This window comes from Callithrix jacchus, chromosome 18 (assembly GCF_049354715.1).
Source record: "Callithrix jacchus isolate 240 chromosome 18, calJac240_pri, whole genome shotgun sequence".
Lineage (NCBI taxonomy): Eukaryota > Metazoa > Chordata > Mammalia > Primates > Cebidae > Callithrix > Callithrix jacchus.
The window spans coordinates 35,849,326-35,864,282 of record NC_133519.1 but is presented as its reverse complement, the minus strand read 5'-3'; the positions used below and the strand labels follow the sequence as shown (position 1 = coordinate 35,864,282).

Sequence of the window (14,957 nt, the reverse complement as noted above, 5' to 3'; positions counted from 1 at the left end):
CTACTCTTCATAGGAGCCAGGCCCTTGGCTCAGTGCTTGTCTGTCATCTTGAAATTCTAAATAAGTTTGTCTTTGACCTGATGGTACAATGGAACATGCATATGAGCAAAGGAGCGATGCCAGCAGCATACGTGCAGGGTAGGCCCAGGCTCCTCAACACAATAGGCTGTGGGCAGTGTGCATAATGAACAGTTGGCCTAGCCTCCCCACACACAGGCCTGGAGCTGTCTGGGTGCTACAGAGCCCAGAGGGGTTAGCCAGGCCAGGACCTAGGCCCTGTGATGATGGTGGTGGTGGCGGCAATCGCATAAGCAGCAGCAGAAGTGGTGTGGCCACGAGAGAGGAGGAATGCTATACGGAGGTAGTGCAGGGTCTCCAGTGGGAAGCTGGCTTGCCTGTCCGTTCCTGGTTTGTCCCTGTGGCATCTGTACAGATATTAACTCTCCAGCCTGAGCACCAGAATAGGAACTGCAGGTGCACATGCAGTAAACCTTGTCAGCAAATTATACAAATCATATAAAGTAAACGTGTACACATGGACACTGCAATAAACCATACAAGAAAGTCACTACAGTTCTTCAAAAAGTTGATATAGGTGAAGGGGAGGAAGGCAGCAAATCACACTGCCATGTGTGTACCTATGCAACCATCTTGCATGTTCTTCACATGTACCGCAAAACCTAAAGTGCAATAAAAAAAAAAAGTTGAGACTTTGGGGGCTTGAAAACTGCTGCAAATTGCAAAGCAAGTTCCAAGGTTTGGAAATAGCAATTAAATTTAAAGATCATTACATTCAAGGGAAAACAACACTATTTTCATATGATACTCTGGCTGAACCAATTATTGGTGAGAGAGACAATTTACAAATTAATTTTCCTTGCATTTGAAGACACAGCTCTTTTGAATGATATACTAATCATATCAGCACTTTCAGTTTCTTGTACATATTCTACAAGTTATGGAACGTTTCAGAGGGAACATTAAAATGCCATAAGAATTTCCATTGAAACATTCAGATGTACACAAAAACTTAATTGAATGAAGAGTTAAATCTTTTTAGCAACATTGTTTTGCAAAAATCATCAGCTCTAGATGTACTAAAATTTATATTTTGAAATAATTTGGCAGAAATGTATTCTAATGTTATCATAAACTATAAAATACTCTTAATAGTTCCAATAACAGTTGCATCAGCATAAATCCTTCTCAGAATTAAAAACTACCAAAAATTATGTGTGATCTTGCACTTGCCAAGGAGAGGTTGCTCTCAACTATGTCAACTGAAAATGAAGTTTCTATAAATTTCAATATATGAAGTGCTATAAACCTAATATATAAACTTCCAGAAAAACAAGCCAAAAAAATCTTATGGCCAATCAAGATATCACTCTGGTTATTATTTATCGTGTTATGTAAAATTATGATGCCAACATACTATATCTGTGCCATTTATAAATTTGTTATATCACTATCACCCCATTGTGTTTTATAATTAATACAACATATTTTTTTCTAAAAAATACAATCTTTTTAAAGGAAAAGGCTCGATATTTTAGTGTGTTTGCTGCACACTTGCCACCCCCTGCTTTTTGAATAAGGAGCCTGACATTTTTATTTTACGCTGGCCCTGCAAGATATATGGCTAGTCCTGCTCTCAGGGCGATTTCTCAGCTGGTCTTAGGATTCATTGCAGAAAAAGGATCATTTTTCTTGTCTGCCTTGATAAAAGCCTTGAGTGAATTCTTATAGAAGACAGAGCTATGGGGATTGCATAGTGATAAGCAGGTGGCCTTCTGGGAGGTGAGCACCAGGAGCCATGGAGTCAACAGCCGACTCTTCGATGGTGAAAGCTCAGACCTAGCACAGGGCCTGGCAAAAGCTCAACAAACATTAGTTGAATGAAAGGGTTATGGATGCCATCATCAGAACAGGGGAGGCTCAGTATGTGCAAAATACTCAAAGACACAGAGCCAATCAAAGGCAGAGGGGACAGGATGAAAACCGGTATGCTGACTTAGTTTCATATGGGGTTTTCTCAGAACACTCATTCTGAAATAGTAGTAGGGATCTCATATAATCAGGGTGCGATGGCAGAGGAGGTTTAGGAAATGCTACATTAAACCAAAGTAGACAGGTTTTGTTTGTTTTTAACTGCAGTGTTATCGGCCTCACTACCATTCTGATGTGCACCGGGCTTCTCCAAGGGAGGGATAGACTCCGTTGTCTTTTCTAAGGTTGATGACTATGGGATCTTTATTTGGCAGATGCTGCTCGTCAGACACAGTCTGAGAAATGCTCATTGGCTACCTTCCTTTCTGATTTCTTCTGGGTAGGAGCTCTAACAAATGACTAAAAAGTGGTGCCCAAATCATTCAGGACCAAATTCTTAGATCCAAGCTGGAGGGTAAGACAAGCTCTTGATTATGGGATTATGGGGCCAGGCAACATGGTGCAGGGAAATGAGTGTGGATCTGGGACCTGAGAACTGGATTTCTCTTGTCTTCCTAGCTGTGTGATATTGGATAATCACTGCCTCACTGAGTCCGTCTGCCCAGCTACAAAATGACAATAATAAAACCTGTATTATTATTAGTGAAGGAGTTATTAGAGGCCTAAGTAAGAAAATGTAGGTGACCCAGCTGAATACAAGGCCTGATATGTAATAGCTATTCAGTAAATTTTTGATCTCAAATTTCTGCTGTCAACCTATTTTAACTTGTAGGTAGTTTGCAACTATTTTTAAGGTAGCAGAATCCAGAGTCATTAATTCAGATGGCTCTTTCAAGGAAACCAACTTAGAAACTGGGTATAAGCCATGCTGTTCTGATAGGAGTGGGAATGGGAGACTGAATACAGGGACATTTTCCATAAGCTCTACTTAAAAAAGTTTATTAATTTTTAAAAATTTTATTGTATTAACCCTTAACATGAGCGTTACCCTCTTGACATGTTTTTAGGTGAACAACAGAGTGCTGCTAACTATAGGTACAATGTTATATAGCACGTCTCTAGAACTTTCTCATGCATAACTGAAGCTTCTATGAGCTCAACTTTTATTTTTAAATTTTGTTTATTTTTAACTTTTATTTTAGGTTTGGGGTACACGTGAAGGTTTGTTACACAGGTAAACTTGTGTCATGGGGGTTTGTTGTACAGATTACTTTATCACCCAGGTATTAAACCGAGTTCCTATAGTTATTTTTTCTAACTTTTCCCTCCTCCCAAACTCCACCCTGAAGTAGACCCCAGTGTCTGTTGTTCTCTCGTGTTCATGAGTTCTCATCACTTAGCTTTCACTTATAAATGAGAACATGTGATACCTGGTTTTTCTTTTCCTGCGTTAGTTTGCTAAGGATGATAGCCTCCAGCTTCATTCATGTTCCCGCAAAAGACATGGTCTCATTCTTTTTCATGGCTTCATAATAATATTCCATGGGATATATGTATCACATTTTCCTTACCCAATCTATCATTGAAGGGCATTTAGGTTGATTCCATGTCTTTGTTATCATGTGTTGCAATGAATATTCACTTGTATGTGTCTTTATGGTAGGATGATCTATATTTCTCTGTGTATATACCCAGTCATAGGATTGCTGGGTCAAATGGTAATTCTGTTTTTAACTATTTGAGGGATCGCCTACTACTTTCCACAATGGTTGAATTAATTTGCACTCCCACCCAGAGTGTATAAATGTTCCCTTATACAGAGGAAAAGGAACACTTATTCACTCTGGGTGGGAGTGTAAATTAGTTCAAACTTTTTTTGACTTTTTAATAATAATTTGACTTTTTAATAATTTTTTGACTTAATAGTAGCCATTCTGACTGGTGTGAGATGTGATTTGCATTTCTCTTATGATCAATTATATTGAGCATTTTTCATATGCTTATTGGCTGCATGTATATCTTCTTTTGAAAACTGTCTATTCATGTCCTTTGCATACTTTTTGTTTGTTTATTTGTTTGTTTTGAGATGGAGTTTTGCTCTTGTTACCCAGGCTGGAGTGCAATGGCACAATCTCGGCTCACTGCAACCTCCACCTCCTGGGTTCAGGCAATTCTCCTGCCTCAGCCTCTTGAGTAGCTGGGGTTACAGGCATGCACCACCATGCCCAGCTAATTTTTTTTTTTGTATTTTTAGTAGAGATGGGGTGTCACCATGTTGACCAGGATGGTCTCGATCTCTTGACCTCGTGATCCACCCGCCTCAGCCTCCCAAAGTGCTGGGATTACAGGCTTGAGCTACCGCGCCCGGCCCGTCTTTGCATACTTTTTAATGAAGGTTGTTTGCTTTTCTTTTGTAAATTTGTTTAAGTTCCTTATAGATGCTGGACATTAGACCTTTGTCAGATGCATAGTCTTCAAATATTCCTCTCATTCTGTAGGTTGTCTGTTTACTCTGTTCATAGTTTTTTGTGCTGTGCAGAAGCTCTTAAGTTTAATTAGATCTCATTGTACTAGACCTAATTTTGTCTTTGGTTGCAGTTGCTTTTGGTGTCTTTGTCATGAAATCTTTGCCCATGCCTATGTCCAAGATGGTATTGCCTAAGATATCTTCCAGGGTTTTTATAGTTTTGGATTTTACATCAAAGTCTTTAATCCATCTTGAGTTGATTTTTATATATGGTATAAGGAAGGGGTCCAGTTTCAACATTCTGCATATGGCTAGCCAGTTATCCCAGCACCATTTATTGAATAGGGAATCTTTTTCCAATTGCTTGTTTTTGTCAGCTTCATAGAAGATCAGATGTTGTAGGTGTGTGGCCTTATTTCCAGGCTCTCTACTCTGTTCCACTGGTCTATATTCCTGTTTTTGTACCAGTGCCATACTGTTTTGGTTACTATAGCCCTGTAGTATAATTTGAAGTCGGGTAATGTGATGCCTCCAGCTTTGATCTTTTTGCTTAGAATTGTCTTGGCTATTCAGGCTCTTCTTTGGTTCTGTATGAATTCTAAAATAGTTTTTTCCTAGTTCTGTGAAGAATGTCATTGGTAGTTTGATAGGAATATCATTGAATCTGTAAATTGCTGTGGGCAGTATGGTCATTTAAATGATATTGATTCTTCCTATTCATGAGCATGGCATGTTTGTGTCTTCCCCGATTCCTTTGAGCAGTGTTCTGTAACTCTCATTGTGGAGATCATTCACCTCCCTGGTTAGCTGTATTCCTTAGATATTTTATTCTTTTTGTGGCAGTTGTGAATGGGATTGCCTTCCTGATTTGGCTCTTTGCTTGGCTGTTGTCAGTGAAGTGATTTTTATACACTGATTTTGTGTCCTGAAACTTTGCCGAAGTTTTATCAGCTGAAGGAGCATTTGGGCTGAAACTATGGAGCTTTCTAGACATAGAATCATGTTGTTTGCAAACAAGAATAATTTGACTCCCTGTCTTTCTATCTGGAGGCCCTTCATTTCTTTCTTTTGCCTGATTCCTTTGAACAGAACGTCCAATATTATGTTGAATAGGAGTGGTGAGAGACAGCATCCTTGTCTTGTGCTGGTTTTCAAGGGGAATGCTTCCAACTTTTGCCCATTTGGTATGATGTTGGCTGTGGGTTTGTCATAGACGGCTCTTAATATTTTGATATATGTACCTTCAATTCCTAGTTTATTGAGCATTTTTAACACAGAAGGATGATGAATTTTATCAAAAGCCTTTTCTGCATCTATTGAGATAATCATGTGGTTTTGGCTTTGGTTCAGTTTATGTGATAAATCACATTTCTTGTCCAATTATGTGGTCGATTTTAGAGTATGTGCCATGTGGCAATAAGAAGAAAGTATATTCTGTTGTTTTTGGGGGAAGAATTACGTAGAGGTCTATCAATCTCTTTGGTCCAATGTTGAGTTCAAGTCCTGAATATCTTTGTTAATTTTCTGCCTTGATGATCTGTTTAATACTGCCAGTGGAGTGTTGAAGTCTCCCACTGTTACTGTGTTGGAGTCTACATCTTTTTGTAGGTTTCTAAGGACTTGCTTTATGAATCTGGGTGTTCCTGTGTTGGGTGCATATATATTTAGTATAGTTAGGTATTCCTGTTGAATTGAACCTTTTACCATTATGTAATGGCCTTCTTTGTCTTTTTGATATTTGTTGGTTTAAAGTCTGTTTTTATCTGAAACTAGAATCATACCCTTTCTGTGTTCAATTTACTTGGTAGACTTTCCTCCATCCTTTTATTTTGAGCCTATAGTGTCATTATGTGAGATGGGTCTCTTGAAGATAACATACCATTGTTGTATGATGGTATGACAACATACCATCTTGCTTTTTTATCCAGCTTGCCACTCTGTGCCTTTTAAGTGGATTTAGCCCTCAAAATTAGCATTGATATACATGGATTTGAGCCTGTCATTGTGTTGTTAGCTGGTTATTATGCTGGATTGTTTATGCGGTTGCTTTATACTGTCACTGGTCTATATATTTAAGTGTGTTTTTGTATTAGCTGGTAGTGGTCTTTCCTTTCTACATCTAGTGCTCCTTTCAAGATCTCTTGTAAGGCAGGTTGGGTGGTGACAAACTCCCTCAGCATTTGCTTATCTGAAAAAGATCTTATTTCTCCTTTGCTTAGGAAGCTTAGTTTAGCTGGGTAAGAAATTTTGAGTTGAACATTTTTTTTTTTCTTTAAGAATGTCGAATATTGGCTCCCAATCTCTTCTGGCTTTAGGGTTTCAGCTGAGAGGTCTGGTGTTGGCCTGATGGGGTTCCCTTTGTAGGTGTCCTGCCTTTTCTGTCTAGTTGCCTTTAACATTCTTTCTTTCATTTCAACCTTGGAAAATCTGATGATTGTGTGTCTTAGGGATGATCTTCTTGTGTGGAGTCTTGCAGGGGTTCTCTGTATTTCCTGAATTTGACTGTTTGCCTCTCTAGCAAGGTTGGAGAAGTTTTCATGGACAGTATCTTGAAATATGTTTTCCAAGTTTGCTTTCTCGTCCTCCCTTTTAGGGATGCAATGATTCATAGATTTGGCCTCTTTACACAATCCCTTACTTTGAAAGGTTTTGTTGATTTATTTTCATTCCTTTTTCTTTTCCTTTTTTTTTTTGAGGTGGAGTTTCGCTCTTTCACCAGATTGGAGTGCAATGGCATGATCTCGGCTCACTGCAACCACTGCCTTCCAGGTTCAAGCAATTCTCCTGCCTCAGCATCCTGAGTAGCTGGGATTACTACCACCCTGCCACCACAACTGACTAATTTTTGTATTTTTAGTAGAGACAGGGTTTTGTCATGTTGGCTAGGCTGGTCTTGAACTCTTGACCTCAGGTGATCCACCCACCTTGACCTCCCAAAGTGCTAGGATTACAGGCATGAGCCACCATGCCCAACCCATTCCTTTTTATTTTTGTCTGACTGTCTTATTTCAGAGAGCCAATCTTCACACTCTGAGACTCTTTCCTCAGCTTGGTCTGTTCTGCTGTTAATACTTATGATTGGCCAGGCGCGGTGGCTCAAGCCTGTAATCCCAGCACTTTGGGAGGCCGAGGCAGGTGGATCACGAGGTCAACAGATCGAGACCATCCTGGTCAACATGGTGAAACCCCGTCTCTACTAAAAATTACAAAAAAATTAGCTGGGCACGGTGGCGCGTGCCTGTAGTCCCAGCTACTCAGGAGGCTGAGGCAGGAGAATTGCCTGAACCCAGAGGGCGGAGGTTGCGGTGAGCCGAGATTGCGCCATTGCACTCCAGCCTAGGTAACAAGAGCGAAACTCCGTCTCAAAAAAAAAAAAAATACTTATGATTGCATTGTGAAATTCTTGTATTGTGTTTTTCAACTCTGTTAGCTCCATTAGGGTCTGTTATATATGGGCTAGTTTGTCCTTCATCTTCTGTATCATTTTATTGTAATTCTTAGTTTCTTTGGATTGGGTTTTGCAGTTCTCCTGAATTTCAGTGATCTCATTCCTGTCCATATTCTGAATTCTATTTCTGTCATTTCAGTCTCAGCTTGGTTAAGAACTCTTGCTGGAGAACTGGTGCAGTCATTTGGAGGACATACAACACTCTGGACATTTGAGTTACCAGAATTCTTGCATTGGTTCTTTCTCATCTCTGCATGTCGGTGTTCCTTTAACTGCAGTGTAGATTGAGTATAACCAATGAACTTCTTTTCTGTATGTTTTCACAGGGCCAAGGCTTTGTGCAGGACCTTTGAAGCTGACTTCTTGGCTCTAATTTCAGAGGGGGTTATGTTAGTGAGGTATTTTTGGAGTTGAAGCTTTTGGGTGGTGCTTAGGCATATTGGTCAGTTGATAGTGTCTTGCTTGGTTGTGTGGCTCCCCTATATTTCCTCACAGTTGCAGTTGTGTTCCCTCTCAATGCTCTGAAAGTGTGGGCTCCTCTTTCTCTTGAGTGCTGGCTGTAGATCATGACTTGCCACCCCTGAGCTGCACCCTGCATCTTGGGGGCAATCTCAGGGCTTATGTTCCTTTCTTAATTTGGAGGAAGCAGAGAAAGGGACCTTAGTAGTGGTTGTGCCAAGGGTATTTTGCTTGTCTCCTGGGGGCTCCACCCCAGAAAGATGCAGGTCAGCAGTTGCTCAGTGCAATCAGTTCAGGATGAAGGGTCTGTGCTGTGAGCCCAAGCTGGGGGTTCCCTGTGTGGTGATAAGCAAAGGTGGCTGGGTGGTACCCAGGGGAGATGGACTGGTTTCCTCTCCTTGGGTTGGTTGCAGCTTGTTGGAGGTGTGGATAAGGCACTCAGGGTCTTTGATCCTCCATTAGCCTGAGGGTAGCAAGGGTAGTTCCACTGCAGGGCAGTGGCAGAGCCTTTATTTGCCCTTGGCAGCTTTGTACAGAGAGTTGCTGAGCTGCTACTGGCTTGATAGCCCCAGTGGGTGGTGGGTGGAGGCCCAGGCATGGAGGATCTGCCTGTGAAGAGCTATGGAAATGGGCACACATGTAACAGTCTGGCCATTTTTATGTAGGGCTGATGTAGCATGCTGGGGGGTCCACTCCAGTCCCTAGTCACCTCAGATTTTCCAGGACCTGGAATAATCAAGAGTTAAAGATGCAAAATAACAAAGATGGTGGCCTGCCCCTCCCTCTGGGAGCTCTGTCCCAGGGAAGTACAGAACTGTTGCAGGCCCGAAAGCGCCAGTAGAAGGCAGCTAGAGACCCTAGTTACGAGGTCCTCACCCAGTAAGGGAAATGGGATCAGGGGACCACTTAAAAGAAAACAGTCTGGCCATGTTTTTGTAGAGCAGCTGTGCCATGCTGGGGCCTGCTCCAGCCCCTAGTTTCCTTGGTCTCTCCAAAGCCCAAAGTGTGGAATGACTAATTTGCCCAAACAGCAAAGATGGTGGCCCTCCCTTCCCTCTGGGAGCTCCATCCCACAGAAGTTTGAGCCCTTCCATCAGCCAGAAAACCCCAGCAAATGTAGCTAAAGACCCTGGTTGGAGGTCTCACCTGGTGAGGAGAAGTGGGATTGGGGACTTGCTTTGAAAAACAGTCTGGCCGGCCGGGCATGGTGGCTCAAGCCTCTAATCCCAGCACTTTGGGAGGCCGAGGCGGGTGGATCACAAGGTCAAGAAATCGAGACCATCCTGGTCAACATGGTGAAACCCAGTCTCTACTAAAAATACAAAAAATTAGCTGGGCATGGTGGTGCATGCCTGTAATCCCAGCTATTCGGGAGGCTGAGGCAGGAGAATTGCCTGAACCTAGGAGGCGGAGGTTGCGGTGAGCTGAGATCGCCCATTGCAGTCCAGCCTGGGTAACAAGAGCGAAACGCCATCTCAAGAAAAGAAAAGAAAAGCAGTCTGGCCATGTTTTCATAGAATAACTTTGCTGTGCTGGGGTCCGCTTCAGCTCCCAGCCACCTTGGACTCCTCAAAGCCTGAAGGCTAGATGGGCTAAGTAGCCCAAACAGCAAAGATGGTGGCTCATTCCTCTCAAGGGAATCTCTGTCTCAGGGAAGTACCATGTTGCTACTGGTAGCTGGCTGGAATTCCAAGCCAGTGGGTCTTATCCTGTGATGTGTTGTGGAAGTAGGGCCTGTAGTCTTTCATTGGTCAGCCTCCTAGATTCAGCCTCTTTCCTGGGGGTATCTAGTGGGGAAATAGTCTAACCTCCTAATTTGCTGGAGTTGCAATAGTTTTTGCCAGGAAGCCCTGGTGTCTAAGCCTACCAGATCTCTGTGTGTGCCTGAGTGGCTGCTCTGCAAGACTCCACGAAGCTTTGTGTGTTAGACTGAAGACCCTGGTGGAGCGAGGGGATTCGGGAGGGGATCCTCTGACCCAAGGGTTGCAGAGATCCTTCTCCATGAGAGATACATGGGTTTCCTGGGTCACTCATTCACTCACTGCTTCCCTGAGTGGAGGAGGTTCTCCTTGCTCCGTGTTGCTCCTGGGCGGGCCATTGTACTGTCTTGCTCTTCTCTGTTCTCTGCGGGTCAGGTTGTTTCCTTGATCAGTCCTAATTCATGTACCTGAATGTTTCCGTTGAAGGCGCTGTATTTACTTGCCCCTTCTGTTTTTCTCCACGAGAGTGGCGCACACTAGCTGCTTCTAGTTGGCTGTTTTCGAGCTTAATTTTTAAATCCAATCATTTACTTGACTGTCCCATTTTGATGTCTTCTATGCATCTCAGAGCAAATGTTTTGATTCCTTGCCCCTAAAGCTCATTCTTCCTCTAACGTTTCCCATTTCGTAAAATGGTCCCACCATTACCCCATAGTTCAATGCCCAGTCCAGGATTTGTCTTTGATTCCTTTTTATATCTCTCTGCATCTAGCAAGTCTTGTCAGTGGATCCTCAAATCTGTCCACTTCTGATCATCTCCACCACTACCTCCCATTTCAAACCATCATTACTTGTGGGTGATATCAGTGCCCAGTTGTTCCAGCCAACTTCCCACTGCCAGTACTTACATCTTGGTGCCTGAGGGCTGCTCTCCTCCCATCTTGAAAGATCACTCTGCCTACCTGCTATTGGCTGGAGGTGTTGGGGAATTAGTATCCCCGGCCCCTCCTAACAGCAACCTCAATCAATGACTTTTCAGAGTTGATGTGTGAATACCCCAGCTGCCCTGCCTTTCAGGTAGAGCTAGTCTGAGGTGTGCTTGGGGCCGTTTTTCCAAATTTATCTGCAGGACTAAGCTCTGGTCACTCACTATGGTAGCTGGGGTAATAATAATCTTTGTTGCTTGCCTTCCCGTTCCTATAACACTTCCTCCCACTTCCGTCAAGGTATTTCCTGCAATTCTTAAATACACTAATTGCACTTGAATCCTTGTCTCAGGGAGAACCCAAACTAAGACTGTAGTTTACTGAAATAGCCTATTATCCCCCTATAAATCTTTTTCTGCACATTAGCCAGACTGAAATTCTAAAAATGTAAAGTGGATCATATCGCCTCTGCTTGGTTCCCACTCAGCTCAAATTATTACCGCAAATCCCTAATATAGCTCAACATAGTACAGACTCTGGCCTCATTTCATATCATTCATTCCCTCTTTCATTTCACTGCAGCTATACTCAGTTACTGGCTACATCTTGAACTTACCAACTCGCTCCTATCTAAGGTCATTTGTACTTGTTCCTTCTGCCTGGCACATTCAGACTCCAGAACCTCAGGGGTTGAGCTGCCTTTTAAAATTTCAATCTAGATCAAATGTCATCTCCTCTGAGAAGTCATCCTAAAGTAGCTGAAACCTCCCCCTATTACAATTGTTTGAAGTTATCTTGATATCTATGTATTTATTTGTTGTTTGCCTCACCCTTCTATAGGACCCCTGTTATAACAGGAATCTTGTACATCTTGTTCTCATTTTGTCCTCAGCACCTAGAATAGCAACAGGTCTTAGCACTTAGCAGGAAATACATATATATATATTTATTGAATGAAGGAATGTAAGGTATAATTACCTTTAATTATGTCAAAAAATTATATATTAATACTTATTTACATTATTATAATTATTTTATTTGCAACTTATTGATAACAAAAATACAATTAAATGATCACTATTAATGAAGAGATTTATCTACAAAGTAATTATTGTGTCAGAGATGTGCCAGGTACTGTACCAGACATTAAAGATACAAGATGAAAAAGATATTCTCATGGATTAATTGATGATATAATTTAAAATAGAAAACTGAAAGAATAGGTCGTCTTATGTGTTATGAGGACAGCAATGGCCGCCCTCTGCGGGTGCTTGTGCACTGCAGTGCACCCTCCACAGGATTTCACAGAGAGTCTGGGATGCTTACTGCACTTGCAGGGACCCTTGAAGGGCTCTTCAGGTCTACAGGTGTGATGTGAGCCATAATTTGAGAAATAGTGGTCAGAACCAAATTTTTTTTATGACCTGGAATAAGGCTATTTGTATCCTTTTAAAATAATCCTCTGTATCTGTTATAGGATTTCTCCCATCTTACTCCAGGAGAAATGGAAGCTTCAGAGTACCATCACCATGCTCATTCTCAAAACGTCCTTGGTAGTAAGTAACTGTTTTCTACTCTGAGAATATGGAGAATTCCACATTGTAATCCCCACCTTAGCAGATGGATGGTACTATGTCACATACTTGCAGCAGACTAGCCATACAGATCCAGTCAACGTACAGATGTTATAGTTCATGGATTTTAAAATGTACATTTTTTTTTCACATTTATCATCTTTGAAATTGGGATACAACTTATTGGTATGTTATAGTTTAAATCAGAAATGCTTTTTTCTTAAACTACATATAATTATGTTTTATAATTGATGGCATCTTAAATAGAATAAAATATCCTATAGCATTCTTGGTTGAGGAGAAACAACTAGAATGCCTTTTTCTAGTTTTTCTCCATTATACGTGAAATATTTTGCACTATCAGGAGGAAGGCAATTGTCTGAAAGGAAGAAATAAAATTAAGAGGAAGATGGGGTGCTGGCCTTGTTGCTGCCCCTCCACTGGCCTAGGAATGCTAACACTGTGCTTACCTAGCTGTTCTTCTCTGGGTATCCCCTTGGACTTTTTCCTTCCTTCTCTCTCTCTTTTTTTTTTTTTGAGATGGAGTTTTGCTCTTGTTACCCAGGCTGGAGTACAATGGCACGATCTCGGCTCACCGCAACCTCCGCCTCCTCGGTTCAGGCAATTCTCCTGCCTCAGCCTCCCGAGCAGCTGGGATTACAGGCACGCGCCACCATGCCCAGCTAATTTTTTGCATCTTTAGTAGAGACAGGGTTTCACCATGTTGACCAGGATGGTCTCGATCTCTTGACCTCGTGATCCACCTGCCTCGGCCTCCCAAAGTGCTGAGATTACAGGCTTGAGCCACCGCGCCTGGCCTCTCTCAATTTTAAAATGTTACCTCTCTTGTCTGCCAGTCCCTCAGAATTAGTCAATCTGAGTGATAATTCTATGAGAAACTTCCATAGCAGTGAATCATAATGACTTCGTGCTTTATCCTTTTCTCTTCCTTCTCCTGTATCTTGTGCATTTTAAGTGTCTTACTGGAGTCATAAAGCCTCAGTCCAAAAAAGAAACTTTCATGGTAGAAATTATGGTATCTGTGACAAGCTCTCAGAAGTCATGTTTTAAGTTTATAGTTTCCTAAAACTCACACCACTTAGTAGAGCAGCTACAATTTTCATGCTATTTTGCAATTTACAAAACAGACATTGAAAACATTTTCTTATGAAAGCCTCATTAAAACTCCCTGAAGAAGGTGAGGCAGACTTTATCAACATTTTTTTAGATGAAGAAGCAGATGTCCAGAGAAATGAAGCAAGTTAGTAAGGAAACCCAGGGGATTGGCAGAGGAGGTAGGACCAGATTCCAGGTATTGTGATTCTGGAGGCATTGCTCCTCTTTTTTAGAAAGAGACCCCTGTTTGCGACTTTTTCCCTTGACTGTGAGTAGGTGAGCCTCAAAGAAGGTGAAGTTATTCAAGACCTGGAAGGCTCTGTCAGAGGTGTTGGTCTTTACTCTGGGAGCCCTGAGAAGTCATTGAAAGAATTTAAGCAGGAGAATAAGATGAACAGGTTATTGTTTGTTTACTTGTTAAAGAGTTATCTGGGTGCAGAGGGGAGAATGAAGTTTAGGAAGGCAGGAATGGAAGCATTTAGAAGGTTATTGCAGTAGTTTAGGGAAGAGATGGTTGTTCCTGGTCCAGGAAGATTACAGTGGATGGGAGAGATGTGGAGGGAATTCGGGGATGATGGCAGCTAAAGCATGTATCCTACAGCCTTTTTGCCCTGGCTTAAATCCAACTACCAGCTGAAGGTCTGTGCTCTGTAGGATTCTGGGAGTAGTGCTCAGCCTTCTGGTCAAGATAGGAACCTTGAGATGGGGAAAGCCCTGGAGCAAAACTTATTTATTACAGGGAGCTCGAGCCATGGAGATCCATGGCTGATGTGGTTCTAGGAATACCTGTTGGCCACCCTGTTCCTGAGGAGCCGAGTAAGACTGCGGCATGGATGGGGTTCCCCTACCCCTTAGAGCTGTGGTCTTTGTTGCTGAGGAGATAGAGAGCAGAGAGGATTCATCAGGGGAGAGGCAACCTGCCACCTGGGTTGGCCCCTAGGGTCAGAGGCTCTTGTTCTTTTTAATGTTCCCAAGTTCATTGCCATTTTTGATAGCTTAACCTTGGTTGTAGAATCAAGAGTTCACAGAGGAAAATTCAGTGCACCTAGGGGTTTTCAATAGCTACAGAGAGCAATGACAACACCCAGACAGGTAACTCCTTTGAATGCAACTGCTAGAGGAGACAGGCATTGATCTTATTTTAAAAAGTAATATAAGTACAGTCAACATGGTGAAACCCCATCTCTACTAAAAATACAAACAATTAGCTGGGCGTGGTGGCACGTGCCTGTAATCCCACTACTCAGGAGGCTGAGGCAGGAGAATTGCCTGAACCCAGGAGGCGGAGGTTGCAGTGAGCTGAGATCGCGCCATTGCACTCTGTCTCAAAAAAACAAAACAAAACAAAAAAAATACTTCTTAGAAGGAGAAAACAAA

The 14,957-nt window shown here is 42.1% G+C and overlaps 1 long non-coding RNA gene across 1 annotated transcript in view; it reads left to right on the top strand.

Moving 5' to 3' along the window:
* LOC144580273 (uncharacterized) overlaps positions 1-14,957 on the top strand; it is a 137,709-nt gene that overhangs the window by 14,234 nt on the left and 108,518 nt on the right. The window contains exon 2 of the long non-coding RNA XR_013529573.1: positions 12,368-12,446. This is a non-coding gene — a long non-coding RNA (uncharacterized LOC144580273). The remainder of the gene's footprint in view (positions 1-12,367; positions 12,447-14,957) is intronic.